Source organism: Procambarus clarkii, chromosome 74, assembly GCF_040958095.1.
Source record: "Procambarus clarkii isolate CNS0578487 chromosome 74, FALCON_Pclarkii_2.0, whole genome shotgun sequence".
NCBI classification, from domain to species: domain Eukaryota; kingdom Metazoa; phylum Arthropoda; class Malacostraca; order Decapoda; family Cambaridae; genus Procambarus; species Procambarus clarkii.
Window position 1 is genome coordinate 2,184,106 of NC_091223.1, and position 8,952 is coordinate 2,193,057.

Sequence of the window (8,952 nt, forward strand, 5' to 3'; positions counted from 1 at the left end):
CATCTTGCAGACAATGATCTTATTACTCCAGAGCAGCAGGACCAACATAGAGTTGCTGATAAAACCACTCTAACACACATGAAACTAAAAACCTAGTTAGCGCAACTAGAAGCTGCTGCCGATGAACGCAAACGGGAGATGAGACGACAAGAGACTGAATTAGCCCGTGAGAACAACGCCACCTATAACTACAAGAAGCTGAAATACTACGTGCTCGTGAACAAGAAGAATTCCGGTTCTACGAACAAAAAGCTGAATTAGAACGTGCACGTGAACAAGAACGACTCCAGATCCAGCAACAAGAAGCTGAACTGCCACGTCAACGTCAAGAACAAGAAGTTGAACTGCAACGTCAACGTCAAGAACAAGAAGCTGAACTGCCACGTCAACGTCAAGAACAAGAAGCTGAACTGCCACGTCAACGTCAAGAACAAGAAGCTAAACTGCAACGTCAACGTCAAGAACAAGAAGTTGAACTGCAGCGTCAACGTCAAGAACAAGAAGCTGAACTGCAACGTCAACGTCAAGAACAAGAAGTTCAACTGCAACGTCAACGTCAAGAACAAGAAGTTCAACTGCAACGTCAACGTCAAGAACAAGAAGTTCAACTGCAACGTCAACGTCAAGGTCAAGAAGCTGAACTGCAACGTCGAAGAGAAGTAGAACTACTACAAATCCTAGCTCAAGAGCATCAACTCAAGAGACAACAAGAGAAGGATGGAGTTGGCATCACATTACGCTTGGAACAAGGTAGATCAGACACCACGCTCGAGTTCCGGCGCCAGGAGTTAGAACTTGAAAGTACCCACCTGTCTCAGTGCCGTGAAGCAGAAGCCAACTTACCGGTATGTTTTAAGCCTACAGATTGTATTAAAATGATGCCGCCTTTTGTAGAGGCAGAAGTGGGTTCATTTGTTGTGTCATTCGAGGCCTTGGCCACCCAGTTACAATGGTCTAGGAATCAATGGTCTATACTTCTCAGGTCACACTTTACAGGAAGAGCTGCCTTAACACTCAGTACTCTTGCAAACAAGACTGACTACGATGTACTCAAGCAAGACCATGACACCTATCTACTCTCCACTGAGAGCTACCGACGACGCTTCAGGGACTATATAAAAACTCAGGCTCAAACCTACGTGGAGTATGTGCAGACCAAAACCAGGTATTTTTTAAAATGGTTAGAATCAGCTCAGGTGACCACATTCCAAGAACTTATCAATTTAATACTGATGGAAGAGTTTACCTGCAGAGTACCAAACTCCATACGCCTCTATCTTGCAGATAAGGGAGAGACGAACCTCAGTAAATGTGCACAGTTAGCTGATACTTACAGTTTAATTCATAAATCTTATGACTCAGGTTACAGTAAACCATCTTGGTCCAGTCAAGCTTCACCTAAAGTAAGTCGTAAGGACACTAACTATGCACTTTACTGTCGTTACTGTAGAACATATAGACTTCTTATTGACCAGTGTCCAAATCCTACACTGTACTAGTGAAACTAGTACAGTTTCAACTAAGCCAAAGCATCCACCCACTAAGCCTACCAAGCCTGTACTACATGTAAATGTTCCTGTTAGTGATGTTGCTTTATTTGACAGACATGTGTATCCAGGAACGGTGTCAGGCAATGGTGAAGATTTCGAGGGTAAGAGCACAATACGCATCTTGAGGGACACAGCTTCGCTGCAGTCTATTCTACTAAAAGCTGCTGCACCTCAAGTCACCTAAACTGGAGAAACTGTCCTGATCACTGACCTCACTGCAACTACACCATACCCGCTCGCCACAGTCTACCTGGAGTGTCCATTCATTCGTGGAAAGGTTCAAGTTGCTATTCGGGAGAAACCTTTCCCCATGCCAGGAATTCCACTTTTCCTGGCCAACGACTTGGCCAACCAGCAAGATTCCACCAATTTGATCATCTGCGACAAACCCCGGGTATGTGACTCAGCCACAGAAGAAGATCCCGCTATGACTTTTGCAGCAGAAGAAGAAGTAACCGTGACAGAAGAATCAGCAGACATCTCCCAACCAGTTCTAGTGACTACCCGTGCTCAAGCCGGTCAACCACAACAAGTAGCAGCAGCTGTCCCTCAAGATGTGCGAGGCCTCCCTCCTATTCTCAACCAATTGGAGTTCCGTAAGTTACAACAAGCAGATTTGTCACTAACTCCTCTTTTCTATCAAGCGCAGATTAAGACCGATGTCATTACAGGATTTTATATAGACACTAACCAATTATTGTATCGTAGATACAGACCCAGTAAGCTTAAGGCAGAGGATGATTGGGCTGACGTGAATCAACTAGTGGTTCCAACATCATTAAGAAAAGATATATCTTTAGCTCATGGCCCAATGTCTCATTATGGGATCTATAAAACTTATAATGCCCTTTTACAAGACTATTTTTGGCCAGTCATGACATGAGATGTCAAGATCTATGTTACCAATTGTCATACCTGCCAAATGGCAGGAAAACCAAATGTAGGTATTCCCAAAGCACCACTTATCCCTATTTCTGTGCCTTCTGAACCTTTTACCAGGTTAGTAATCGACTGCGTTTGGCTCTTACCAGAAACCCACGCAGGCAACATGTACATCATCACTATAATGTGTCCTACAACCAGGTTCCCAATAGCAGTTCCCGTTGAGAACATTACGGCTGCTACAGTTGTCAAGCATCTGTTGAAGATCTTCACTCAGTATGGTTTCCCGAAGGAGATACAAAGTGACTGTGGAACTAATTTCACCAGTGAATTGTTTAAGAGAACCCTTCAGGAATTTAACATCACCCCCAAGTCTTGTCCAGTCCATATCATCCTACTTCACAGGGATCTCTGGAACGTAGCTATCAAACCATGAAGTCTTTGTTAAAGAAATTTTGTATTGATACTGAGAAGGATTGGGATAAGCAATTAGATCTCCTTAAGTGTATTATCAGAAGTCTTCCTAATGAGTCCCTTGGAGTATCTCCTTATGAGATGCTCTACGGCCGTAAGTGGCGTGGTCCTCTTAAAGCTTTTAAAGATTCCTTGACGTCAACCACCTTCAGTGATTCCCTTAATGTGCCTCAGTTTCTTAAAAACTTGGAGCATAAACAATTACATAAGTTTGCTAGTGATAATTTACTGATCTCCCAACATTAGATGAAAGCACACTTTGACAAGAACACTAAGGTAAGAAAGTTTAATGTAGGAGACTTCGTTCTAGCCAATTTTCCTATCCCATCCTCTCCATTTAAAAGTAAATTTTCAGGACCTTATCGCACCACAGAATGCAAGAACAACAACAACTACATTCTAGAGACTCTGGACCGGCGTCGCAAGACACAACTCTGCCACGTCAACCTGCTCAACAGTTATCAAGGTAATCCGCCACCAGTGTTATTATCTGTATCTGTTTTTACCGAGAGGTATCTCAACAGTGATACATACTATGATACCTCTTCATCCGATGGTAAAAATAACATCGAGACCATGAAGTCTAACAGTGAGATTTTAAAAGATCTTCCCAAATACTTAGAACATTCTAACAATAGTGCTCCTTTAATTAAATTACGGTCTATGCATAAAAAACTGTTTCAGGACACTCAAATGGAATGTAATTTAGTGCAACATGATATCCAGCTGCTTCCTGATACGATGCCCATCCGTCAACCTGACTACCGCATCAGTCTACAGAAGAGAGAAGCCAGTTTCGCAGAAGTAAAGTACCTCCTCAGCAGTGGATTAGCTACACCTTGGAAGTCTCCTTGGGCTTCACCATGCATACTGGTTCCCAAACCATATTGGCAAGGTAAGGCAAGGAGGTGCGACTGCACCCTACGGAGAGGTTGTGCACCGATAATAGGAAGATAAATGCAGTTACCGTCAAGGACTCTTATCCTTTACCTCGCATCGACGACACCTTAGATGCAATAGGTTTTGCAATAGGCCCTCTTTTTGTCCCAAATAGATCTCTTAAAGGGCTACTATCAAATCAAACTTTCTGAGCGTGCTAAAGATATCTCAGCCTTTATCACTCCTTTTGCCCTTTTTAGGTATGGACGGTTACCTTTTGGACTTTGCAATGCCCCAATTACTTTCCAGTGAACCTCGTCATTCAAAATCTTGACAACACCTATGCCTACCTGGACGACATCGTTGTAGCGACCAACTCGTAGGCAGAACATTTGGACCGACTACAACGACTATTCTACAAGCTTCTCCAGGCTTGTCACACCATTAATTTGGGCAACTCCACGTTTACTAAAGGTAAAGTACAATACCTTGGTTATGTTATAGGCAGCTTAGCTTAGCACCTCTAATCAGCTTAGCACCTTTAGACATACATCTTCAAGCCATCCAAAAATATCCACAGCCCACTTCTTGTCAACAACTTATGAGATTCATGGGACTAGCGTCTTACTATCGTAGGTTCTGCAAGAATTTCAGCATAGTTGCCACACCTTTAATAGATCTAACGAGCCCTAAAAGGAAATACATTTCGACCAACTCACAATCAATTGGCTTCCAACAATTGAAAACTTTGCTGTGTACTAACCCTATTCTCGCCTCTCCAGATGTGAAACAACCCTTCATCCTTAATGTTGATGCCAGCAGCACCGGCATTGGGGTGTCCTGATGCAACAAAGAGAGGGAGAAGTCCTACCAGTCAGCTACTACAGCTACAAGCTGTAACCTCACCAACAAAACTACAGCACTATAGAGAAGGAGCTACTCGCCATCGTCCTATGCTTGCAACGATATGAGCCTTACCTTCAAGGGACACCAACCCATCACCATCTATTACGATCATAATACTCTTCGTTTTCTACAGCAAGCCCAATTCTCCAACCAGCGTCTACTTCGTTGGGCCTTGTACTTACAAAACAACAACGTCCAGATCTTCTACATCAAAGGATCAGACAACATAGTTCCGGACGCACTATCACGTGTTCATGAAGTGGAACCTTCCGCTTCCACACTCCTTCCAGCATCGAAATCTCTGGCATTAGGAAAAGGCTTCGGGGAGAAGCTGTCACGTGAATCCCCTGCATAGCAGTGGAACTGCCTTTTCTCTTCACCTTCAATGACTCTGCACTGGAAGTCTACATCTACACCAGCCCAGATGAGTCATCAGTCCTGCCACCTCTCCATACCCTCCAGGGCCTGGCACGGCCTGGTACGACTCGGAAGCAAGCTCGGCGCGTCTGCTAACCGATAGTTTGTCCCCACAAACAAGCAGTTAGCCGCCTTCAACTGGCAGTAGTGCAGCTCAACACAAAGTCACCGCCAGCCACAACGAGCAGTTTGCTAGTTGACCAGATGTCCACCTTCCCAGCAAACAATTTTAGGTTGCCACAACATATCTGGAAAGTATTGGAAACGTTTGTTTTATCGTATCAGATACGATATTGTGTGTGGACTTAAATAGGTTTCCAAAACTTATAACCAAGACATATGTATCTAACACTAATTTGAGATGTTGTGGCAACTTTACACTCCTAACATGAGTCATTCATAATCCATTCATATACCAATATGAATCTCTTATGAAAGGTTTGAGCCAATAATCTGAACCCTTTTCACATCTTTGTGTTTAAAGTTAAATTTCTTGAAATTAAATTATATTTTATATTATATTATTTTTATTATATTTTATATTATATTATTATTTTCAATTTAAATATTAAAACCAATTTAAGGGTAAAAAAAATCTAATAATTTATATTTCTTTTATTATTTACTAACAATTATAATTATTTACTAACGGAGAGAGGGGAGGCTGTACGGCGGAGAGTGGCGGCTGTGGCGGACAGTGGCGGCGGTGGCGGATAGTGGCGGCGGGCGGACAGTGGCGGCGGCGGGCGGACAGTGGCGGCGGTGGCGGATAGTGGCGGCGGGCGGACAGTGGCGGCGGTGGCGGATAGTGGCGGCGGGCGGACAGTGGCGGCGGGCGGACAGTGGCGGCTGTGGCGGATAGTGGCGGCGGGCGGACCGTGGCGGCTTTGGCGGCGGTGGTGGACAGTGGCGGCGGGCGGACAGTGGCGGCGGCGGGCGGACAGTGGCGGCGGCGGGCGGACAGTGGTGGCGGTGGCAGACAGTGGTGGCGGTGGCAGACAGTGGTGGCGGTGGCGGACAGTGGCAGCGGGCGGACAGTGGCGGCGGGCGGACAGTGGCGGCGGTGGCGGATAGTGGCGGCGGGCGGACAGTGGCGGCGGGCGGACAGTGGCGGCGGGCGGACAGTGGCGGCTGTGGCGGATAGTGGCGGCGGGCGGACCGTGGCGGCTTTGGCGGCGGTGGTGGACAGTGGCGGCGGGCGGACAGTGGCGGCGGCGGGCGGACAGTGGCGGCGGCGGGCGGACAGTGGTGGCGGCGGGCGGACAGTGGTGGCGGTGGCAGACAGTGGTGGCGGTGGCAGACAGTGGTGGCGGTGGCGGACAGTGGCAGCGGGCGGACAGTGGCGGCGGGCGGACAGTGGCGGCGGTGGCGGCGGGCGGACACTGGCGGCTGTGGCGGATAGTGGTGGCGGGCGGACCGTGGCGGCTTTGGCGGCGGTGGTGGACAATGGCGGCGGGCGGACAGTGGCGGCGGCGGGCGGACAGTGGCGGCGGCGGGCGGACAGTGGTGGCGGCGGGCGGACAGTGGTGGCGGTGGCAGACAGTGGTGGCGGTGGCAGACAGTGGTGGCGGTGGCGGACAGTGGCAGCGGGCGGACAGTGGCGGCGGGCGGACAGTGGCGGCAGTGGCGGATAGTGGCGGCGGGCGGACAGTGGCGGCGGGCGGACAGTGGCGGCGGTGGCGGATAGTGGCGGCGGGCGGACAGTGGCGGCGGGCGGACAGTGGCGGCGGTGGCGGATAGTGGCTGCGGGCGGACAGGGCGGCGGCGGGCGGACAGGGCGGCGGCGGGCGGACAGTGGCGGCGGGAGGACAGTGGCGGCGGGAGGACAGTGGCGGCGGTGGCGGATAGTGGCGGCGGGCGGACAGTGGCGGCGGGCGGACAGTGGTGGCGAGCGGACAGTGGCGGGCTGTCAGTGGCGGTGGCGGGCGGACAGTGGCGGCGGCGGGCGGACAGTGGCGGCGGCGGGCGAACAGTGGCGGCGGCGGGCGGACAGTGGCGGCGGCGGGCGGACAGTGGAGGCGGCGGGCGGACAGTGGAGGCGGCAGGCGGACAGTGGCGGCGGCGGGCGGACAGTGGAGGCGGCGGGCGGACAGTGGAGGCGGCGGGCGGACAGTGGAGGCGGCAGGCGGACAGTGGAGGCGGCGGGCGGACAGTGGTGGTGGCGGGCGGACAGTGGTGGCGGCGGGCGGACAGTGGTGGCGGCGGGCGGACAGTGGTGGCGGCGGGCGGACAGTGGTGGTGGCGGGCGGACAGTGGTGGCGGCGGGCGGACAGTGGTGGCGGCGGGCGGACAGTGGTGGCGGTGGCAGACAGTGGTGGCGGTGGCGGACAGTGGCGGCGGTGGCGGACAGTGATGGCGGTGGCAGACAGTGGCGGCGGTGGCGGACAGTGGCGGCGGTGGCGGACAGTGGCGGCGGTGGCGGCTGTGTCTGGCGGTGGTGGCGGGCGGTGGCGGGTGGCGGCGTCTGTGATGAGTGGTGGCGGCTGGCGGTGGTGGGTGGTGGTGGCGGCGGCGGCTGGTGGTGGCGGCGGTGGTGGTGGGTGGTGGTGGTGGCGGCGGTGGTGGTGGGTGATGGTGGCGGCGGCGGCTGGTGGTGGTGGGTGGTGGCGGCGGTGGTGGTGGGTGGTGGTGGCTGTGGTGGGTGGTGGCGGTGGTGTCGGCGGCGGCTGTGGTGGGTGGTGTCGGCGGCGGCGGTGATGGGTGGTGGCGGCGGCGGTGGTGGTGGGTGGTGGTGGCGGCGGCGGTGATGGGTGGTGGCGGCGGTGGTGGTGGGTGGTGGTGGCGGCGGCGGCTGGTGTTGGTGGGTGGTGGTGGTGGGTGGTGGCGGCGGGTGGCGGTGGTGGGTGGTGGTGGCTGGTGGCGGGTGGCGGCTGGTGGTGGGTGGTGGCGGGTGGCGGCTGGTGGTGGGTGGCGGCTGGTGGTGGGTGGCGGGTGGCGGCGGGTGGCGGCTGGTGGTGGGTGGCGGGTGGCGGCTGGTGGTGGGTGGCGGGTGGCGGCGGGTGGCGGCTGGTGGTGGGTGGTGGCAGGTGGCGGCTGGTGGTGGCTGGTGGCGGCTGGTGGTGGGTGGTGGCGGCGGGTGGTGAGTGGCGGTGGTGGGTGGCGGTGGCTGGTGGCGGGTGGCGGCTGGTGGCGGGTGGTGGCGGGTGGCGGCTGGTGGTGGGTGGTGGCGGGTGGCGGCTGGTGGTGGGTGGCGGCTGGTGGTGGGTGGCCGGTGGCGGCGGGTGGCGGTGGCTGGTGGCGGGTGGCGGGTGGTGGCGGGTGGTGGCGGGTGGCGGCTGGTGGTGGGTGGTGGCGGTTGGCGGTGGTGGGTGGCGGTGGCTGGTGGCGGGTGGTGGCTGGTGGTGGGTGGTGGCGGGTGGCGGCTGGTGGTGGGTGGCGGCTGGTGGTGGGTGGCGGGAGGCGGCGGGTGGCGGCTGGTGGTGGGTGGCGGGTGGCGGCGGGTGGCGGCTGGTGGTGGGTGGCGGGTGGCGGCGGGTGGTGGCTGGTGGTGGGTGGTGGCAGGTGGCGGCTGGTGGTGGGTGGTGGCGGCGGGTGTTGAGTGGCGGTGGTGGGTGGCGGTGGCTGGTGGCGGGTGGCGGCTGGTGGCGGGTGGTGGCGGGTTTCGGCTGGTGGTGGGTGGTGGCGGGTGGCGGTGGTGGGTGGCGGTGGCTGGTGGCGGGTGGCGGCTGGTGGTGGGTGGTGGCGGGTGGCGGCTGGTGGTGGGTGGCGGGTGGCGGCGGGTGGCAACTGGTGGTGGGTGGCGGGTGGCGGCGGGTGGCGGCTGGTGGTGGGTGGTGGCAGGTGGCGGCAGGTGGTGGGTGGTGGCGGCGGGTGGTGAGTGGCGGTGGTGGGTGGCGGTGGCTGG